The 23,206-nt window shown below is 41.0% G+C and overlaps 1 pseudogene; it reads left to right on the top strand.

Annotated features, from left to right (window-relative positions):
- LOC137348039 (elongation factor 1-beta pseudogene) overlaps positions 1 to 22,685 on the top strand; it is a 40,923-nt pseudogene extending 18,238 nt beyond the window's left edge.
- Positions 22,686 to 23,206: the final 521 nt, after the last annotated feature.

Below are 23,206 nucleotides of genomic sequence, written 5' to 3'. Positions count from 1 at the left end.
GACAATGAAGTTGGAGTTGTAAGTAATTTCTCACTGCACCGCAGCAACCCCCCCCCCCCCCCCCCCCCACAACTAATTTGATTAATCAGTTAACGCTTCAGACAGTAATTGTGGGCCATAGTAAAGGCACATAGATCCCATGGCACTATTTGGAAGAACAGCAGGGAAGTTATCCCCCGTGTCCTGGACAATATCCCTCAATCAACATCACAAAAATAGATTATCTGGTCATTATCGTATTGCTATTTGTGCACAGAAAGGTGCCACAAATTGGCTGCCACATTTTCTTCATTACGACAGTGACTACACTTGAAAGTACTTTATTGGCTGTAAAGCACTTTGAGATGTCCAGTGGTCGTGCAAAGTGCTGTATAAAAGCAAGTCTCTTTTCACCACCTTGGGCCCTTTCTCAGATAGCTCATTTATTCTGAGCTGATAGTTATTCATTGATCTGATGCTTTGTGTGACCCTGGGTATCAATTCCTTCTAGCAATACAAAATATAAGTTTAAGAATATTGAGTATGGACAAAAAATACATGTTTTTGCAAAGATTGAAGGACACTGCTCTTGTTTCTTTGTGGAGATTCTATTGGCAATTTGGGAGTTAAGGACAGGGTGGCAGGACTTGGCACATCTACTTTTTGTTTCAATTTCTATATACCAGGTTCAATAGGCCGTAAGAGCAGTGTCAGGAAATTTGTTGGTATTGCTGTTTAACAAACTGCTTGGACATATCTATACCCTAAAAAAAAATGCAGGGCTATGGAGGTAGAGCAGGGGATTGGAAAGAGCTGGTACAGGCATGATGGACTGAATGGCCTCATTGCTGTATGATTCTTTGTTCCATGTTGGAAAGCAGCAGGCTTCTGTTCAGTGACTATCCATGATGACGTGGTTAAGCTCTTTCTGTTGAGAATAAAGAGTGCAATCCCTGCATTCCTCAGTTTGTAAAATATCCTTTGCCTTTTATTTAGTTTTATAGATTTAACTTTCTAGCAGCAACAAAGCCTCTCCAGCCATAAGAAAGGGAGAAAGGAAACACAAAGGCTGCATTAAGGATAAGAGTTGCAGGATAAATCCCTTACCCCACTCACATCCTTCACTCAATTCCCTTGTTACTAATATGTCCCCAATTGCTTCACTTTTCCACTACCCACTCCCCTTCTGCCACCCGTCACTTCAATTACTAACCATACCTATTCCCTTTTGAACTACCTGTATTTTCCACTCTGCCGCTCAATTCACACTTAACTCTCTATCCACACCTCTGTACTCCCCCTCACACCCCTCAAAGGTGAGTGGCAAAACCCCAAAGGCTCCTCCCACCCCCCTCCCCCACCACCACCCTCAATCTCATTCCCTACAGCCTCCTATACCCTGCTTTCTTATTTGCTTTCCCCAATCAGATTTTGATTTCATAAAATTATGTAGAATATGTAGCACAGAAATAGGCCATTCTGCCCAACCAATCCATGCCAACATTCATGCACTAGTCGAGCCTCCTCCCATCTGTTGAGAGTTGTAATTCCATGTAAAATAGGTGGAATAAGCCATTTTATAAATACTGATGTAGTCTCTAGTGAGATACCTGTGCTCTTGAGTAAACCTATGAAAAAGGGACAAATGAAACTTGATAAGGAAATTGTTTTTGGAAAGTCTGGATCTGCAATTTACTCAGGCAGGACATTATTATATCCCTTTAACAAAATATTTCTCTGCGTTAGACAACTATTAATGCCATCAGGTAATAAGAATCAGAGAAAAAAAAGCAAATTATCTTAGTTAGGTAGACAATTTGTTCACCATACTAGTCAAAGGTTAAAAATACTCCAAAAAAGATGCAGGTGTGGTTGATGAAGAGTATATGAGGCGAATAGAAAGGATAGTGAAAAATGTGAAATCTTTTTTAAAAAATGTCAGTCATTTACAGCACAGAAGGAGGCCATTTGGCCCATCAAGTCGATTTCGGCTCTCCACTGAGCTATTCAGTCAGTCCCGCTCGATCCCTGTATTGGAGGATGCTGCCATATCCTATTGTATGCCTATTGCCATGGATCTAAAGGTATGGGACAAAGACAGAAATATTATCATTCTACATTTTGTAAACCTGGCAACTAGATTTAGACTTTCTACAATACTACATTGTAAGGATTAAAGGGTGGTTATAGACAAAATAACCACAGGGACAGGGACCAGACTTGGGGCCCCAGCAAGGTTTTTGACTGATAAATTGAGCATAATTTGCCAATGACAAATTCAGAGCCATATGTGGAAATAAGAACATCATGGTCATGAATACTGCAGCTGAAAGTCCTTTCGACAATGGACTCTGTGAAAGGAATCACACAATGATTGATGAAATAAAAGATGCGACTGCAAGTTGACAACTGCCCTGGCATGGGTAGTACATGCAAAGCATTCAATCCATATGGTTGGAGGATGTAGTCTTAACAATTGGTGTATAGGTGAAATCTCAAATTGCCTCCTTTTGCTGTGTGATAGTCCTCCTGTTTTAGAAGGTACTATTCCATTTTTTCTGCACATTTGAATGCTTGACATGCAGGGAAACAGGCTTTCATCAATGTTGACGTCTCAGAAAATTCAGAGTGCTCCAAGGCATCGTATAAGACCATCTGAGACACAGTTTAAGTCAGGAGATTTAGTGTATTATAAAAGAGTGTCATGGGGAATAGAATGGACCTGTTAAGGTAATAGGTCCGGTGAACATACGTACGAACATATCAATTAAGAGCAAGAGTAGGCCACTTGGCCTCTCGAGCCTGCTCTGCCATTTAGCAAGATCATGGCTGATCTGATTGTAACCTCAACTCCACATTCCCACTTACCACCGATAATCTTTCACCCCCTTGCTTATCAAGAATCTATCTAACTCTGCCTTAAAAATATTCAAAGACTCTGCTTCCACCACCTTTTGAGAAAGAGAGTGTTCCAAAGACTCAGGTCCCACTAAAAGGGAAAAAAATTCATATCTGTCTTAAATGGGTGATCCCTTATTTTTAAACAGTGACCCCTAGTTCAAGATTCTCCCACAAGAAGAAACATCCTTTCCACATCCACTCAGGCTCTTATATGCCTCAATCAAGTCACCTCTTAATCTACTAAACTCCAGCTGATAGTAGCCTAGCCTGTCCAACCTTTCCTCAAGACAACCCACCCATTTCGGGTATTAGTCTAGAAAACCTTCTCTGAACTGCTTCAAATGCATTTACATCCTTCCTTAAATAAGGAGGTCAATATTTTATACAGTACTCCAGATGTGGCCTCACCGATGCCCTTTATAAATTGAAGCATAACTTCCCTACTTTTGTATTCAATTCCCTTCGCAATAAACAACAACATTCTATTAGCTTTCCTAATTACTTGCTGTACCTGCATACTAACATTTTGCGATTCATGCATGAGGACACCCAGATCCCTCTGCATCTCAGCTCTGCAATCTCTCTCCATTTAGATAATATGCTTTTTTATTCTTCCTGCCAAAATGGACAATTTTGCATTTTCCCACATTATACTCCATTTACCAGATCTTTGCCCACTCACTTAACCTATCTATATCCCTTTATAGCCTCCTTATGTCGTCTTCAGATCTTACTTTCCTACCTATCTTTGTGTCAATAGCAAATTTAGCAACCATACCTTCGGTCCCTTCATCTAAGTCATTTATATAAATTGTAAAAAGTTGAGGCCCCAACACTGATCCCTGTGGCACATCACTTGTTACATCTTGCCAACCAGAAAATGATCCCTTTATGCCAACTCTCTGTTTCCTGTTAGCTAGCCAATCTATCTCTGCCAATATGTTACCCCCGACATTGTGAGCTTTTATTTTCCGCAATAACCTTTGATGTGGCACCTTATCAAATGGACTTCTGAAAATCTAAGTACAGTACATCCACCGGATCCCCTTTATCCACAGCAAATGTTACTTCTTCAAAGAACTCTTTCTTCCCTTTCACAAAACCATGTTGACTCTGCCTGATTACCGTGAACTTTTCTAAATGCCTCCTAAAACATCTTTAATAATAGCTTCTAACATTTTCCCTGAGACAGATGTTGAGCTAAATAGCCTGTAGTTTCCTGCTTTCTGTCTCCCTTTTTGAATAAAGGAGTTACATTGGCTATTTTCCAATCTAATGGAACTTTCTGTGAATCTAAGGAATTTTGGAAAATCAAAACCAACGCATCAACTATCTCACAGGTCACTTCTTTTAAGACCCTAGGATGAAGTCCACCAGGACCCGGGGACTTGTCAGCCCGCAGCTCCAACAATTTGCTCAGTACCACTTCCCTGGTGATTGTAATTTTCTTGAAGTCCTTCCTCCCTTCCATTTTGTGATTTACAACTATTTATGGGATGTTACCTGTATCCCCATTGGTGAAGCCCATTGCAAAATACCTATTCAATTCATCTGCCATCTCTTTATTTTCCATTATTAATTCCCCAGACTCACTTTCTATATGACCAACGCTCACTTTAACTATTTTTTAAAAATATCAATAGAATCTCTTACTATCTGTTTATATTTCTAGCTAGTTTTCGCTCATACTCTACTTTTTCCCTCCTTATTAATCTTTTAGTCATTCTATACTGTTTCTTATATTCTGTCCAACCTTCTGACCTGCCACCCATCTTTGCACAATTATATGCTTTTTCTTTAGGTTTGATACCATCTTTAACTGCTTTAGTTAACCACGTTTGGTGGGTCCTCCCCTTGGAATTTTTCCTCCTCATTGGAATTTATCTATTCTGTGTATTCTGAAATATCCCCTTAAATGACTGCCACTGCATCTCTATTGACCTATCCCTTATCCTAATTTGCCAGTTCACTTTAGCTTGCTCTGCTTTCATGCCCTCATAATTGCCCTTATTTAAGTTTTAGACCCACTCTTTCCCTCAAACTGAATGTAAAAGTCAATCATGTTCTGATCTGAAGGGGCACCTTCACTATGAGGTCATTAATTAATCCTAACTCGTTGCACAATGTCCGGTCTAGTATAGTCTGCTATCTGGTTTTCTCCAGAACATGCTGTTCTAAGAAACTCTCAAACATTCTATGTACTCCTCATCTCGGCTACCTTTGCCCATCTGATTTTTCCAGTCTATATGTAGATTAAAATTCCCCACTATTATCGCCATACCTTTTGACAAACTCCCATTATTTCTTCCTTTATACCCCATCCTACCATGTGGTTACTGTTAGGGGGCCTCTATACCACTCCCAAAAGTGATTTCTTGCCTTTATCATTTCTCATCTCTACCCAAACCACTTCCTCATCCTGGTTTCCTGAATTTAGGCCATCCCTCTCTAATGTGATATTACCATCATTAATTAACACAGCCACCCCTCCACCTTTTCCCAGCTATCTGTCCTTCCTAAATGTCATGTACCCGTCAATATGCAGGTCCCAATCTGTGGCATCCTGCAGCTATGTCTCTGTAATGGCTTTCAGATCATCATGTTGGTAAGACAGTAATTATCAAACATGGCAATCAAACTGTTCACAAGTTCATTCCTCATGATTAATCAGAGTTAATTACAAAATCTCAGACTCTGAGCATGTGATAGAAGTGAACGAGACACTTTGCACATCAAATACCCGTGTTTTGTGATGAAGGTCCTAAGGAATAGAATGCAGGAACAGATCAAGGGCTTGATGGTGCTAATCTGAGTGATCACGACAGCATACAAGGCAGAGCTATCTCATTCAATAGCCAGTAGCCTAGAGTAGATACTCAGGTGACGTATATTCCAGAGCAATCTAGTGAATGGAGGGATGCAACAATTGTGGGACACGCATGAAAAGCTACTGGCAAGTGCAAATATTGGTTGACTGTTGAGAATGATATCCAAAAAGCAAGGTACATGGTCTGGCAGAAGTGGGTGAAAGAGTGGAGAGTAAGAAACCACAGAGCAAGTAGTCGTTCCAGAAGTGACTCCTGCATCAGAAAACTATTATGTACCATAGAAAGACCCTCCACTGATGCAAGATGGATATCTTGCAGTAGCAGTCCTGACAGGCATAAAAGTGCAAGTAGAGGCTATAGCTTGAAATGGCAATGAAATAAAGGCCACAGAACAGTCTTGCTACAGAACTAGAAGCAAATTTCTCATGATCGTGAAGTTTTGGTAGCTGGCAATAACCTTGAAGAAAAACTGATGAGAGGCAAAATAAAAGGAATTAGATAGTTGGAGAGAGGTTGGAGTTTATTCTGAGTTGCCATATAAAGGGCAAGCAGCTTTGTCACATAGGTGGTTTTGTACTGTAAAAGTGCCTTGCAGATTGGACTTGTAAGGGGAAAGTAGACTAGTTGCTAGGGGTTTTGAAGAGCAACTGGGTGATACAGATGTTAGAATGGACTTTTCCACAGATGAAAAAGTAATCTTGAAATTCTTTCATGCTCTTTTGGCCACATATTCATGGAAGTGTAGATCAATCGATGTAAAATCCGTGTTTCTGCAGGATGATACTTTTCAGAGAAAAGTGTTTCTGAAACTAAAGAGGTAGCAGATGCAGAAGGAAAACTATGGAAACTGGAAAAAAAAAAGTGTCCATGACCTGAATGATGTTTCTAGGGTGTGGTATTTTTCGGTGCAATCTGTTTTGCTGAAAAAATGTTGTGTTCAACTAAAAGAAGATCCTTTTGGTACCATAAAGGAAAATTTACAGGCATGTTCATGATGCATGTTGATGATTTCTTATGGGTTGGTACTGTGAAATTTGAGATGTGTTATTAAGATTAGAGTAGAATTTAAAATTGGGAGTCAGGCTTGTGGGGCTCTAAAATATATTGGTTTAGATATTAAGCAGAGTAGGTCTGGAATAAGTTTAAATCAACCATCCTATTTAGAGAGTGTTGCTCCCATCCCAGTTAATTCTACTGGTCCATCACAGAAAGATGATGTTACATCCAAAGAAGAGACAGAGCAATTACAAAGCTTGATTGGTCAGTTAAACTGGTTGGGCACTTGGACTAGTCTAGATACTAGTTTTGATGTGTTGGGGTTAAGTACAAAGATGAAGCACCCTAAAGTAGAGCATGTTTGAAGTGCAAATAAAACATTGAAAAAATTAAATCTGGAGAAATGCATTCCTAAGTTCCTATCCTTAGGTGACCCAAAGAACTGGAAACTGGTCCTTTTTCAGTAATGTTTCACATGCTAATCTCCCTGATGGGTGCAGCTGGTTTCATAAAATTTCTTTTGGATGAAAATAGAAAATGTTGGTCTTTAGCTTGGAAAGCTAAGAAAACAAAAATAATAATTAAAAGTACTTTGGCTGCTGAAACACTGGCTTTTGTGGAGGTAGTGGTTTTGGGATTCTATTTGTCAAATATTTTAAGTGAGATTCTGTACAATGGGTGTGCTGAAGATAATTGTTCATTGTAGGATAATGTACACTCTACAAAAAGTGGGAGTGAGAAAAGGTTGTGGATTGACCTTGCTGGCTTGAAACAAATGCTGGAAGGAAAGGAAATTTCTCAAAATTAAATGTGTGTATACAAGTCATCATATTCCTTTTTTACAAAAATAATTGCATGTATTAAATTGTTCGGGCTCCCAGAGGAGTGTCTTGCAATGTAATGCTTTGTACAGAATATGGAAGTTTTTGATTAAATTTGTTTTGACAATTTTGTTGTACATATTAAGTATTTTTTATTGTAAGCGAGAGAAGGGGGCCTTAATATACAATTGACATTGTGTTTAATTGTATGCAGGTGGTGGACATTAACTTGGGATTCATTTGTGTCCCTATGAACCGATACTGAATTAAACTGTGGTTGTTGGGGTTAGGAGATGCTTGCTTGTAATATGTAACTGTAAATAAATGCTGGTAGAAGTGTATAAAGATGGGCTCCAGTTATATCCTTCATCAACTGACTTTCTAGACTAAAACATCATCCTGCCTCATCTAACTGTTTATCAGCATAACCATCTCTTCCCTTCTTTCACATATGCTTATCTGGCTTCTTCTTAAATGCATCTATGCCATTCACCTCAACTGCTTCCTGTGGTAGCGAGTTCCACCCTCCCGATAAAGAAGTTTCTTTTGAATTCCCCATTTGATTTCTTGGTAACTATTTTATATTGATGACCACTAGTTTTGCTCTTCCCCACAAATGGAAACATGCTCTGTGTCTACTCTAATAAAAAAGCTTTCATAATTTTAAGGACCTCTATTGGGTTACCCCTCAGCCTTCTCTTTTTAAGAGAAAAGAGACCCAGCTTGTTCATCCATTCCTGATAGGTAGAACCCCCTCGCTGTTCTGATTATCATCCTTGTAAATCGCAGTAGTTAGCACCGCAGCCTCACAGCTCCAGCGACCCGGGTTCAGTTCTGGGTACTGCCTGTGCGGAGTTTGCAAGTTCTCCCTGTGACCTTCAGTAAGCTGTATCTCTAAATAAATAAATAAATCTCTTGCACCCTCTCCAGCGCCTCCAAATCCTTTTTATAACATGGTGACCAGAACTATACACAGTACTACTTATGGTCTAATCAAAGTTCGATATAAGTTTAGCTTAACTTCTCTAGGAATAGAAGTATGTCATTTAGCCCCTTGAGCCTGTTCCATCGTGTGCAGCAGAGAGTTCCAAACTTCTACCACTCTGCGTGTGTGTGTAAAAGAGTTTCCTAACTTCACTGCTGCTGGGTCTGGCTTTAAATTTTAAACTATGCCTCCCTAGTTCTAGACTCCCCAAACAGTAGTAATATTTTCTCTCTATCTACCCTATCTATTCTCCTTGTATCTTGAAAACTTGGATCAAATCAACCCTCAATTCCAGAGGATATAGCCCTAGTTTGTGTAATCTCTCCTAATAATTTAACCCTTAGAGTTTAGGTATCAATCTGGTAAATTTATGCTGCACTCCCTCCACGGCCAATATAATCTTACAGTACTCCAGGTGTAGTTTAACCAGGGCTTTGTACAGATGAAGAATAACATCCTATGGGGATATAAAGGCCAGCATTCCATTAGCTTCTTCAATTATTTTCTGTACCTGTTAATATTTTAATGATCTATATAGCTGGGCCCCGAAGTCTCTTTTGACCTCCGCTGTTTCTAGCTTTTCACCACTTAAAAAGGATAGAACAGGATACTTTCTAGGTCCAAAGTGGATGACAGAGGAGATTCACCAGGGTGTTGCCTGGGCTGGAGCATTTCAGCTGCGAAGAGAGACTGGATAGGCTAGAGTTGTTTTCCTTAGAGCAGAGAAGGCTGAGGGGGGGACCTGATAGAGGTATACAAAATTATGAGGGGCATAGATAGGGTAGATAGGAAGAAACTTTTTCCCTTAGCGGAGGTGTCAATAACCAGGGGACTTAGATTTAAGGTAAGGGGCAGGAGGTTTAGAGGGGATTTGAGGAAAAGAATTTTCACCCAGAGGGTGGTAGGAATCTGGAACACACTGCCTGAAGGGGTGGTAGAGGCAGGAATCCTCACAACATTCAAGAAGTATTTAGATGTGCACTTGAAACACCATAGCATATGGGCCAAGTGCTGGAAAATGGGATTAGAATAGATAGGTGCTTGATGGCTGGCACGGACACGATGGGCTGAAGGGCCTGTTTCTGTGCTGTATAACTCTGACGTTAGATTTGCCTATATTGAAATCCATTTGCTGCTGTTTTGTCCATTCACTTAATCTTTCTTTGTAATTTTAGGCTACCATCCACACTGCTTATAATATCGCTTATCTTTCATCAGCGAACTGGGATCTGTGTTTTTTTTTTTACCCCATCATTTAACTTGTTAATAACAGTGAACAGTTGAGATCCCAACACAGGTCCTTTTCTCTACTTTTCAATTCTATCCCTCTAGAAATAAACCCTAATGCTTTGTTTGCTTTTGTTGTAGCCTTCGTGGCCTGCACACGACTTTTAGTGATTTGTGTATTTGTTCTGCCAGATCCCTTTGCTCCTCTACCCATTTAGATTTTTATTTTCTAAGTAATATGTGACATCCTTATTTTTCTTACCAAAATGCAATATCTCATAATCACATATGTTGAAATTCATTTGCCAATTATATGCCCATTCTGCAAGTTTATTAATAGCTTGTAATTTGTTGCAGTCCTCCTCAGGGTTGAGTATCCTTCCCAATTTGGTATCATCTTCAAATTTAGAACTTGTGTTCTTGATTGCAAAGTCCAAATCATTAATATAAATTGTGAACAGTGGTCCCAGCATTGATCCTGAGGACCCCACTTCTCAGCTTCCGCCATTGAATAGCTACCATTTACCCCTACACTCTGCTTTCTGTCTTTCAACTGGCCAGCCATTCATTCTACTACTTGTCCTCTGACTCCACATACTCTGACCCTATTCATTAGTCTATAATGTACTTTATCAAAGGCCTTTTGAAAATCTAGATGTAATACATCGATTGCATTTCTGTTGTCTACTCTCTTTTACCTCTTTAAAGAATTCAATGAGGTTGCTCCAGAAAGACTTTCCCTTGTGAAATCCATGTTGACTGTTCATTGTTATGTTTTTGGTTTCTAGATGTTTTTCTAATTTTCTCCTTTAGTGGGTATTCCATTATTTTTCCTACTACTGATATTAAGCTGACTGGTCTGTAGTTCCCCAGTCATGTTCTATTCCTGTTCTTAAATATGGTGTCATGATCCTGTACTCTTTTTTTTCCAGAATATGCAGTTTGCCTTTAAGGCTTGCAAGGGATCAGTCTTGCTTTAAGAGCCTGCAAGCCTTAGGAGTTATAGGAAGGTGCTTTTTTGTTGCCTTAGAAACGGCCATTTGGAGACTGCGATTCAAAGAGTGCTTTCTCGATACCATAGAATCAGCCACTGGGAGTGAGCCTGATGCGATACATTTGTTACAATTCAGTTTGAACTAGCAGTTAGTAAGACAGTTTGTCCTAACTGAACACAGACAGAAGACAGACAGCTGTGCTGGTCAGAGGGAGTTTGGAGCCCACCCATCACAGTACCAACACCACCATGGGATTCGGAGACCTCAAATCCGCCTCCGGCCTGAAAGTGCTTAACGACTACCTGGCCGACAGCAGCTACATCGAGGGCTATGTTCCGTCACAAGCTGACATAGCTTGTTTGAAGCTCTTGATGCTCCACCCTCAGCTGATTTCTACCATGCACTTAGGTGGTACAATCACGTGCTGTCTTATGAAAGTACAAAGTCTTGCCTTCCAGGTGTTAAGCAGTCTCTTGGTAAATATGGTCCACAAAACTTTGCAGATACAACATCAACAAAAGCTGTGACAGACAATGACGATGATATTGATCTCTGGATCTGATGATGAGGAGGAAAGTGCAGAGGCTAAGAAGCTCGGAAGAGCGTCTAGCTCAATATGAAGCTAAAAAATCCAAAAAGCCAGCACTCATAGCTAAATCATCTATTTTGCTGGATGTGAAACCATGGGATGATGAAACTGACATGTCCAAATTGGAAGAATGCGTACGTTCAGTGATAATGGATGGCTTAGTTTGGGGTACCTCCAAACTGGTTCCCATGGGCTATGGCATCAGGAAGCTATGGATTCAATGCGTTGTTGAAGATGACCAGGTTCGAACAGATCTTCTGGAAGAAGCTATCACTGCATTTGACGATTATGTGCAGTCTGTTGTGGCAGTCTTCAACAAAGTGTAAAACAGCAACTAATGAACACTTAATAAAAACTGGCATGTGCAGAAAAAAAAAGCTGTGGTGTTAGCACTGAAAAAGAGCTCTCAACCATTTTAAACTGAAGGAAATAGGATTTTTGTCCGTTTAATTATTATCTCCCGTGATTCTAAAAAGTCAAGCCAAGGCAGAGATCTCTGGTTGTTTAAATTGAAGAAAGGGAAGTTAGACTGTGACAATCTTTTATCCCTCAAAAAAAACCTCTAAAGTCAGCTTGATTCTGTTGAAAGTGTTTGTAAGTCGTTAATTGTTGAAATTCGCTGGACTTCGAACAACATTGGACTGTAAATCTGCAAGGACTCTAATTTTTCTATTTTTAAATGTTCGTAGTGTTTAAGAATTTAGTTCTTTTAATTAGAGTTAATTGGTTGATTTAAAGACACCTGGTTTGTTTAGCCTTATTCGGGGGTTAATAGACGGTACAATTTGGCTGGATCTTTAATTTGGAAAGTTCTAAATGATATGTTAGGCGATCTGTGGAGCGACAGGATTGAATTATCAGTGCGTCTCTCCCACCATAATTAGAATCGTATATTTTGATTGGGGGCTTTGACAGGAACGGTCAGTCGTAACATATTTATTGGGGGCTCGTCCAGGATCAGAATCAGACTAATTTGGAGGGCTCACATGTGGAATAATAGTAATTACTCATCTCTGGGATAACATATCTAAATTGAGGTCTTGCGTTTGGCATCATATTAATTGCCGACGAGTCTGGGATCTTATCGATTGGAAACTTGATTGTTGGGATCTAAATCTGACACCAATTACAAAGAAATTAAAAGAACCAGGTCTCTTGTATAATAAGGAACAGTCTATACCATTGTTATGGCATTAGTGGTTGTCGCAGAGTTTTTGGGAAAGCAGAATGTTTCCCTGAGTGACTTGATAACTTTAACAAAGAACAAATTAGAAGAATTGGCAGCGAAATTGGGGTCGGAATTGAAATCAGGTGCCAAAAAAGCAGAGATGATTGACATAATAGCCAAACATCTGGAATTGGTAGAAGATGATGGTAATACAGATGAGGGGCAATACGAGGAACAAGGAAGGGAATACAAGACACATGAAACATAGGAAATAGGAGCAGGAGTAGACCATTCGGCCCTTTGAGTCTGCTCTGCCACTCATTATGATCATGGCTGATCATCCAACTCAGTTGCCTGTTCCCGCTTTCGCACCATGCCCTTTGATCCCTTTAGACCCAAGAGCTATATCTAACTAAAGTAATAGGTCCAAGAGTGATAGTGGTATTGGCTAGGATTCAGTTAGAAATATGAAAACTTGAACTTCAGAGAGAGAGTGAAAGCGAAGAAAGGGAATTTAAATTAAAAGAGATGGAACTAAGACAAAAGGATAGTCTTAATTCCAGGGAAAATTCAGGTCAGGAAGAATCTGAATTTAGATCAGGACCCAGCGAGAAGTTGTTTAAATTTATACAGGCTCTTCCTAAGTTCGAGGAAAGGGACATAGAGGCATTTTCCATATCTTTTGGAAAAAATGGCCAAACAGATGAAATGGCCGAAAGAAAGCTGGACATTGCTCATGCAGGGCAGGCTGGTAGGCAGAGCTCATAAAGCTTATGCCATGCTTTCTGAAGAGGCTTCTGCAAATTGAGATGGCAAAAAGGCTATTCTCTCTGTGTATGAGTTAGTCCCTGAAGCTTACCATTAGAAGTTTAGGAACTTACGGAGATTGTCTGGGCAGACATATTTAGAACTTGAGAGGGTGAAGCAAATGAATTTTGACTGTTGGATAGAGACATTAAAGATAGAAACCACGTATGAGAACCTTCGAGAATTGATTCTCAAGAGTTTAAAAACTCCATTCCTTCAGTAGTGAGAACTCATATAGATAACCTGAAAGTTTTGAAAGCTAGACAAGCAGCAGAGATTGCTGATGATTTTGAGCTTGTGAATAAGCCAACCTATTTTGTCCGTCACCCCCATAAACCCAAGAAGGATAGAAAGTGGGAGAGTGAAAGGAAGGCAAGTAGCTGGGGACAAGAACGAACAGCTGGGAATGCCCCAGGATCACCATCTCAGGTCAGAAAGGAAGGTGCTGAGGGGGTAGAAGTGAGGTTCGCAAGCCAAAGTGTTATCATTGCAACAAAACCGGTCATCTTCATTCAGAGTGCTGGAAATTGCGAGGTAACCCCATAGGACTTGTTGGGGTACGCAAAGTTAGTTCAGAGGAAAAGACTCAGAGTATAGCAGACCAAGCTATAGCTTTAACGGCAGCTGTGAATGTGAAACCAGATACTAAAACTAACAGGAGTGTAGAGATTAAGAATAAAATACTTGAGAGTTATAATGGCTTTTTGTCAAAGGGGAGAGTAACTCCGTATCCTGTAAGTGACGCAGGAAGACCTATCATTATACTCAGGGATACAGGAGCAACCCAAACACTCTTGCTGGGGAACGATATGAGGTTTCCACCAGACAGCGCCTTGAATGCTAAAGTTTTAGTAAATGGAATTGGCAGGGAGTATATACCCGTACCTTTGTATAAAGTATGGCTAGAGAGTGACTTAATATCTGGGATAGTAACTGTAGGTGTTGTCCACAGTTTACCAGGAAAGGGAATTGATCTACTCCGAGGAAACGATTTGGCTGGATCAAAAATATCAATTTCTACTATGGTTACAGAGGAACCATGTGAAATTAAGGAAACGGAGCAAGTTCCGAGAATATTTCCTGCGTGTGTAGTTACCCGAGCAATGGCTAAACAGGATCCATTGTCGGAGGTAAAAAGGGCACCACGAATAGATAATCAGGCATCTGAAACCTTATTTGGGGATTTAGATAATCCAAATGAGATGTTTAACAGATCATCTATCATTGCAGCACAACAAGCTGATCCAGCAATAACCAAATAGCACAGACGGCTCTGTCAGAAGCTGAAGTGAAAGCAGTTCCGGAAGGCTATTATACGGCATATGGGTTTTGAGGAGGAAATGGAGTCCGCCTCATAGACCTGCCGACGAAGACTGGACGGTTGTTGAACAGATAGTGGCACCACCTAAATATCGACAAGGATTATTAAGGTTAGCACATGACATTCCTTTTTCGGGACATGGGGGAATTTGGAAGACCAAATCACACATAAGCAAACATTATTACTGGCCAAGTCTTACAAAGGATGTGAGACAATTTTGTAGGACATGCCACACCTGTCAAACGGTGGGAAAACCACAACCTACCACAAAACCAGGAGTGGTGTTACCATCAGAGGGAGAACCAGTGAAAGCATGGTTCAGTGGCCCACATAGTGATCAAAAGATTGGGTAAGGTAGATTACTTGATTGAGACCCTTGATCGCCAGATGAAGAACCGGTTGTGTCACATTAATTTGCACAAACCATATTACCACAGGGAGGAGGATAAGCCAGTACAGATATGTCAGGTAATCGGGACTGTGGAGAAGGAAAAGGATAGTGAGGATGAGGCAGAAGTAGGCCTAGGAAATTCTCAGATTGAACCTCCAACTATCCAATTAGCGAATGCAGAATGGCGAGGAAAATTATACAATAGGCTTTTACACTTAGAGGCAAAACAGCGTGAAGTCCTAACCAGGGTTTTCACAATGTTTCAAAAAGTTTATAGGGATAAGCCAGGATGTACAACCTTAGCCACACATGATGTGGGTGTAGGGGGAACCATTCCTTTAAAACGACATCCTTGTCGCTTAGGTCCAGACAGACAGGCCCAAGTGGAAGCAGAGGTACAATGCATGCTGAAGGGCAGCTTCGATGAACCTAGTCAGGACAGCTGGAATTCGCAGATGGTCTTGATGACTAAACCTGGTGGGACGGCTCAAACTTGCATAGACTCTAGAAAAGTATCTGTGGTAAACAGGGCAGACTCCTACCCAAATTCTCATTTAGAGGACTCTAAGGACAGAGTGGGCAACACAATGTGTCTTAAAGAGACAGATGTGTTGGAGGGATACTGTCAAATTCCTTTGACACCCCAGGGTAAGAAAAAAATCAGCTTCTGTTACACCGGACAGGGTTTTCCAGTGTCAAGTGATGCCACATAGGTTAACGGGTACTTGAGAAACTTCTCAGAGAATAATGAACCCAGTAGTGGTCAGTGCTGTGCAGTTCACCTGGCTGAGGTGATGGACAATAGGGACACTTGGAAGGAAAGCACAAAACAATTGGAAGACTATGCTTGGAAATTTAAAATGGGTTAATTGGAACAACCTTTTTGAAAATTTAAAGCCAAAATGTTCTGGTGGAATTTGTTGCTGTAGTCTAAACATTTTTTTTTAGAAAAGAGTACAACTGTAAATGCGTGAAAAAAAATGTGTTGGCAGTTTTTCAATTTGTATTTTATTACCCATTGTAATGAAATGCATTTCAGGAATGGCATTTCATTCCACTATGGGAGGAGATGTCATGATTCTGTACTTTTTTTTTTCAGAATATGCGGTTTGCGTTTAAGGCTTGCAAGGGCCTGAGGAGTTATAGGAAGGTGCTTTTTCGTTGCCTTAGAAACGGCCATTTGGAGACTGCGATTCAAAGGGTGCATTCTCGATACCATGGAAACAGCCACTGGGAGTGAGCCTGATGCGATACATTTGTTACAATTCAGTTTGAACTAGTAGTTAGGAGACAGTTTGTCCGAACTGAACACAGACAGAAGACACAGACAGCTGTGGTGTCAGCACTGGAAAAGAGCTCCTAAACATTTAAACTGAAGGAAATAGGATTTTTGCTTGTATAATTATTATCTCTCGAAATTCTAAAAAGTCAAGCCAAGATACAGATCTCTGGTAGTTTAAATTGAAGAAAGGAATGTTAGACTGTGACAATCTTTTATCCCTCAAAAAAAAATTCTGTCAGATTGATTCTGTTGAAAGTGTTTGCACGTTGTTAATTGTTGAAATTCGCTGGACTTCGAACAACATTCAGCGAGGACTTCGAACAACATTGGACTGCAAATTTGCAAGGACTCTAATTTTTCTATTTTTAAATGTTCATGGTGTTTAAGAATTTAGTTTTTTAAATTAGAGTTAATTGGTTGATTTAAAGACACCTGGTTTGTTTAGCCTCATTCGGGGGTTAATAGACGGTACAATTTGGCTGGGTCTTTGTTTAATTTGGAAAGTTTTAAATGGTATGTTAGGCGATCTGTGGAGTGACGGGATTGAATTATCAGTGCGTCTCTCCCACCACAATCAGAATCGTATATTTTGATTGGGGGCTTTGACAGGAGTGGTCGGTCGTAGCAATGGGTATAATGTTAGCTATCTGCTAGTCCTCTGGAGCTACACCTTTTTCTAATGAACAAAGAACAGCACAGGAACAGGCCATTCAGCCCTCCAAGCCTGCGCTGATCATGATGCCTGTCTAAACTAAAGCTTTGTGCACTTCCGGGGTCCGTATCCCTCTATTCCCATCCTATTCATGTATTTGTCAAGGTGCCTCTTAAACGTCGCTATTGTACCTGCTTCCACCACCTCCTCCAGCAGCAAATTCCAGGCACTCACCACCCTCTGTGTAAAAAAAAAAAACTTGCCTCGCACATCCCCTCTAAACTTTGCCCCTCGCACCATTTGGCCGTTTCTAAGGCAACGAAAATGCACCTTCCCATAACTCCTAAGGGTTGCAGGCTCTTAAAGCAATACTGATCCCTTGCAAGCCTTAAACCTATGTCCCCTAGTAACTGACTCTTCCACCCTGGGAAAAAGCTTCTGACTATCCACTCTATTAATGCCACTCATAACTTTGTAAACATCTATCATGTCGCCCCTCCACCTCCGTCGTTCCAGTGAAAACAATCCGAGTTTATCCAACCTCTCCACATAGCTAATACCCTCCAGACCAGGCAACATCCTGGTAAACCTCTTCTGTCCCCTCTCCAAAGCCTCCACATCCTTCTGGTAGTGTGGCGACCAGAATTGTATGCAATATTCTAAGTGTGGCCTAACTAAAGTTCTGTACAGCTGCAGCCTGACTTCCCAATTTTTATACTCTCTGCCCCGACCGATGAAGGCAAGCATGCCGTATGCCTTCTTGACTATCTTATCCACCTGCGTTGCCACTTTCAGTGATCTGTGGACCTGTACGCCCAGATCTTTCTGTCAATACTCCTAAGGGTTCTGCCATTTACTGTATACTTCCCACCTACATTAGACCTTCCAAAATGCATTACCTCACATTTGTCCGGATTAAACTCCATCTGCCATTTCTCTGCCCAAGTCTCCAACCGATCTATATCCTGCTGTATCCTCTGACAATCCTCATCACTGTCCGCAACTCCACCAACCTTTGTGTCGTCCGCAAACTTACTAATCAGACCAGCTACATTTTCCTCCAAATCATTTATATATACTACAAACAGCAATGGTCCCAGCACTGATCCCTGCGGAATACCACTAGTCACAGCCCTCCATTCAGAAAAGCACCCTTCCACTGCTACCCTCTGTCTTCTATGACTGAGCCAGTTCTGTATCCATCTTGCCAGCTCCCCTCTGATCCCGTGTGACTTCACCTTTTGTACCAGTTTGCCATGAGGGACCTTGTCAAAGGCTTTACTGAAGCCCATGTAGACAACATCCACTGCCCTTCCTTCATCAATCATCTTCATCACTTCCTCAAAAAACTCGAACAAGTTAGTGAGACATGACCTCCCCTTCACAAAACCATGCTGCCTCTCACTAATCAGTCCATTTGTTTCCAAATGGGAGTAAATCCTGTCCCGAAGAATTCTCCAATAATTTCCCTACCACTGACGTAAGGCTCACTGGCCTGTAATTTTCTGGATTATCCTTGCTACCCTTCTTAAACAAAATAACAACATTGGTTATTTTCTAGTCCTCAGGGACCTCACCTGTAGCCAATGAGGATGCAAAGATTTCTGTCTAGTCCCCAGCAATTTCCTCCCTCAGTATTCTGGGGTAGATCCCATCAGGCCCTGGGGACTTATCAACCTTAATGTTTTCCAAGACGCCCAACACCACCTCCTTTTTGATATTGACATGACCCAGACTATCTACACTCCCTTCCCTGGACTCATCATCCACCAAGTCCTTCTCTTTGGTGAATACTGACGCAAAGTACTCATTTAGTACCTCGCCCATTTCCTCTGGCTTCACGCATAGATTCCCTCCTCTGTCCTTCAGTGGGCCAACCCTTTCCCTGGCTGCCCTCTTGCTCTTTATATACGTATAAAAAGCCTTGGGATTCTTCTTAATCCTGTTTGCCAATGACTTTTCATGACCCCTTTTAGCCCTCCTGACTCCTTGCTTAAGTTCCTTCCTACTTTCTTTATATGCCTCAAGGGCTTTGTCTATTCCCAGCCTTCTAGCCCTTACGAATGCTTCCTTTTTCTTTTTGACTAGGCTCACAATATCCCTCGTTATCCAAGGTTCCCGAAACTTGCCAGACTTATCCTTCATCCTCACAGGAACATGCTGGCCCTGGATTCTAATCAACTGACGTTTGAAAGACTCCCTCATGTCAGATGTTGATTTACCCTCAAACAGCCGCCCCCAATCTAAATTCTTCAGTTCCTGCCTAATATTGTTATAATTAGCCTTCCCCCAATTTAGCACCTTCAACCGAGGACTACTCTTATCCTTATCCACAAGTGCTTTAAAACTTACGGAATTATGGTCACTGTTCCCAAAATGCTCCCCTACTGAAACTTCGACCACCTGGCCGGGCTCATTCCCCAATACCAGGTCCAGTACGGCCCCTTCCCTAGTTGGACTATCTACATATTGTTTCAAGAAGCCCTCCTGGATGCTCCTTACAAATTCTGCCCTATCCAAGCCCCTAGCACTAAGTGAGTCCCAGTCAATATAGGGGAAGTTAAAATCACCCACCAGAACCACCCTGTTGCTTTTACATCTTTCCAAAATCTGTTTACATATCTGCTCCTCTATCTCCCGCTGGCTGTTGGGAGGCCTATAGTAAACCCAATTTAATGAATTATTAAATATGTGTAATCGTGCCTCTGCTATCTCTTCCGTAAATTTTCTTAGCGCAGATGCAATCCATCTGGACCAGGGGCTTTATTTTCTTTAAGCTTGATTAGTTTATTTAATATTTCTCCTCTATTTGAAATGCGTTACATAATTTCTGATGTTGGCTTTCAAAGTCTTCTCTCCCTGGTAAATACAGAAGCAAAATAATTGTTTAACATTCTTACCATTTCGCTGATGTTGCCTGTGATTTCATCCCGTCCATCCTTTTATCAGTTTTCTTTTCTTCCCGACTTTCCTTTTTTATTCATGTGCTTGTAGAATATTTTACTATTTTATGTTAATTTAATTTCATAGTTCCTCTTTGCCTTCCTAGTTTTTTGACTACTCTACTGGTGGGCCTGATTTTAACTCTGTGCAGTGGGGTTTTGAGTGGGTTAAAATCTCGCTCCTAGTCTCTGTATTCTCCCTTGTCTTACTCTCCTCTGATGTCCATATACTTAGTGTATGCCTCTTTCCTTACCCTCAATTTTTCTCATGTTTTTATTCATCCATGGCACTTCATTAATGTTTGCTCTTGTATTTTGCAGAATATATATTTCCTGGGCTGTATTGAATATTGTTTTAAATGTTTCCCCTTGCTGTTCTTTATCATTGACAATATTGTTGTCCATTTTATTTTCTCAAGCTCTATTCTCAGCCCCTCAAAATCAGCTTTTCTCCAATCTATTAACCTGGTCTTTGTCATGCTTATGTCCTTCTCAATTATTATCCTAAACTGTATTATGGTCACTATTACCTAGATGTTTACCTACTTTTTATTTCTCTTACTTGCTCTGGTTCATCCCCCATTACAAGGTCCAGGAGCAACTCCTCCCTTGTTAAGGTTCTTAAATATTGGGTTAGAAAGGAGTCCTGTACACATTGTAGGGACTCAATTTCCTTATCTCCTTTACCTCTTCTGCCCATTTAATATCAGGGTAGTTGAAGTTTGATATTTATTTGCCTAATTTGTTTGCATATTTCTTTCTCTGTTTTCCTTCCACTATTATGTTGGCTGTGGTAATTAGAATTAGAACATTACAGCGCAGTACAGGCCCTTCGGCCCTCGATGTTGCGCCGACCTGTGAAACCATCTGACCTACACTATTCCATTTTCATCCATATGTCTATCCAATGACCACTTAAATGCCCTTAAAGTTGGCGAGTCTACTACTGCTGCAGGCAGGGCGTTCCACGCCCCTACTACTCTCTGAGTAAAGAAACTACCTCTGACATCTGTCCTATATCTATCACCCCTCAACTTAAATGATGTTTTCTTTTTCCCGTTTATCCACATTGTTACGGAAAGGTGATGAGGGATCCAGGTGGTTCCCACTGTTCACCTCCCAACTGACTGCAATTGTGTTTTGTTAAAACTATGCTTTAGCCCCTGAGTTCCTGCAGACAAATGAGAGATTTTCACGTAGGTAAAAAAAGAACGGTTTTTAAACAAATCCTAAAATAATCGCAACCTCACTCAAACATACATTCACCCACACATACATACACAAGGATAGATAGAAAAGGATAAGAGGTAGTTTAAAGTCCCAAGTGAGGTAAGTGTTTGTGGTTTACAGAAGATTATTGAGTCTAGAGCCTTGGTGAGACCGCAACTGGAGTATTGTGTACAGGTTTGGTCTCCTTTATCTAAGGAACGATATACTTGTCAGAGAGGGAGTGCAACAGAGGTTCATCAGACTATTCCCTGGGATGGCAGGATTGTCTTATGAGGAGAGGTTGATGAAACTGGGCCTGTATTCTCTAGAGTTTCGAAGAATGAGAGGTAATCTCATTGAAACTTATAAAATTCTTACAGGGCATGACTGGGTGGATGTAGATCGGGTGTTTTCCCCTGGCTGGTGAGTCTAGAACCAGGGGACATAGTCTCAGAATAAGGGGCAGGCCATTTAGGACTGAGATGGGGAGGAATTTCTTCACTTAGAGAGTGGTAAATCTTTGGAATTCTCTACCCCCAGAGGACTGTGGAAACACAATCCTCGAGTATGCTCAAGTCAGAAATTTATAGATTTCTGGATATGAACTACATCAAGGGGAATGGCAGTAGCACAGGAAAGTGGCATTAAGGTAGATGATCAGCCATGGTCTAATGGAATGGCGGAGCAGGCTTGAAAGGCTCAATAGCCTACTCCTGCTCCTATGTTCCTCTGAGCCTATGTTCCTATGAGTGTTCTTCGAAAGAAAAGTTTTTTTTAAGTTGCAGGCCTGATTATTTGCGTTCTTGAACTTGCGAAGGTATTGTAGAGCTCTAGTGGTTGTAATACAACCCAAAGCTGGTTGTATTTGTCACCTTCGTAGATGGTTAGCGTCAAAGTCACTTTGTGATGTCTCTGCTGTGGTGGCTGTTCTTGGTCAACAGGGTTCTTTTGCCTGCTGGATCCTTCTCACACAGGCTTTCTGTGATGTTGGCTTGATCACCCCCTCCCTCTCTCTCTCTTTCTCTAGAGAGCTACCTTTCTATGGTCAAAATCTATCCCATTGGAGTTCATGTTAGGAGATGTATGGCTGTCTCCCCTGTTGTGACTACACAATGGGCCAAGATATAATTAGCATGGCCATTGTTTGATGTTTGAATGGGAATTATTCTGTTGCTGCTTCGCACCCTATTCAGTTAGGTTTGGCTATGAGCCAGACTGCCTCCAGCATCCTCTGTTAGTCAATTCATGTCGATCAGAGTCATTAATATGCAGTAGCTCCTTGCAATTTCAAAGGGGTTCTCCCCAAAGCTATTTCAGATGAGGTTAATGAGTGACATCTTTGCAGATGAATTTGTGGATTTCTAGTTCAGGAGGGGTCACATGGTCGCTACTCCATTTTGACTGTGTATTAGTGCCCATGTTCTTGTGATTTTGTATAGCAGTTGACTTTTTAAATTCATAATACTTCCATTTCATTGTTTATTTCATCACGGCTCCTTCCGTGCCTGACAACATGGATTCTATTTCTGTCCTATTGATGCTATTACTTTTTTCTACTGCCATTATGTTATCTCTAATAAGTACAACTATTCCCAGGATATGATGTGTTTTTGTCTTCTCTTTCAGCCTTGATAGATTGTAGAGCTTGCCATCTGCGCTAGTGTGCATGTAGACTCCTTCCATATCTTCAGGGAAGGCGAAGGTCAGGAGCATGGAAAAGAAGATACCAAACAGAGTGGGGGCTAGGGCACAACCCTCTTTCACTCCATTTTTCACTCCAAAGCTGTCAGAAGTGAAGCCATCAAACTGATGCTGTGCTAGTCGCGCACACACAAACTCAGCTACAAAGATTCATGGACTGTCTCTCCCATGCCTGTAACTTGTTCCCCTTGAATATAAACATCAAGAAAACTGTGGTCATGGGACAAAATGCTTTATCTTCTCCCCTGATCACACTAAATAACACCGCATTGGAAGTGGTTAGCAATTCTGCTACCTTGGGTAGGTGCAAAGCTCAATATACGGATAGGGAAAGGAGCTACCATTTTGGCTGACTTGCGAAACGTGCATGGGATAACACCAAGCTGACCCTTAGGACCAAGTTGATGGTTTA

The sequence above is a fragment of the Heterodontus francisci genome, chromosome 33, assembly GCF_036365525.1.
Source record: "Heterodontus francisci isolate sHetFra1 chromosome 33, sHetFra1.hap1, whole genome shotgun sequence".
Taxonomy (NCBI): domain Eukaryota; kingdom Metazoa; phylum Chordata; class Chondrichthyes; order Heterodontiformes; family Heterodontidae; genus Heterodontus; species Heterodontus francisci.
This window is presented reverse-complemented; position numbering and strand designations above follow the sequence as displayed.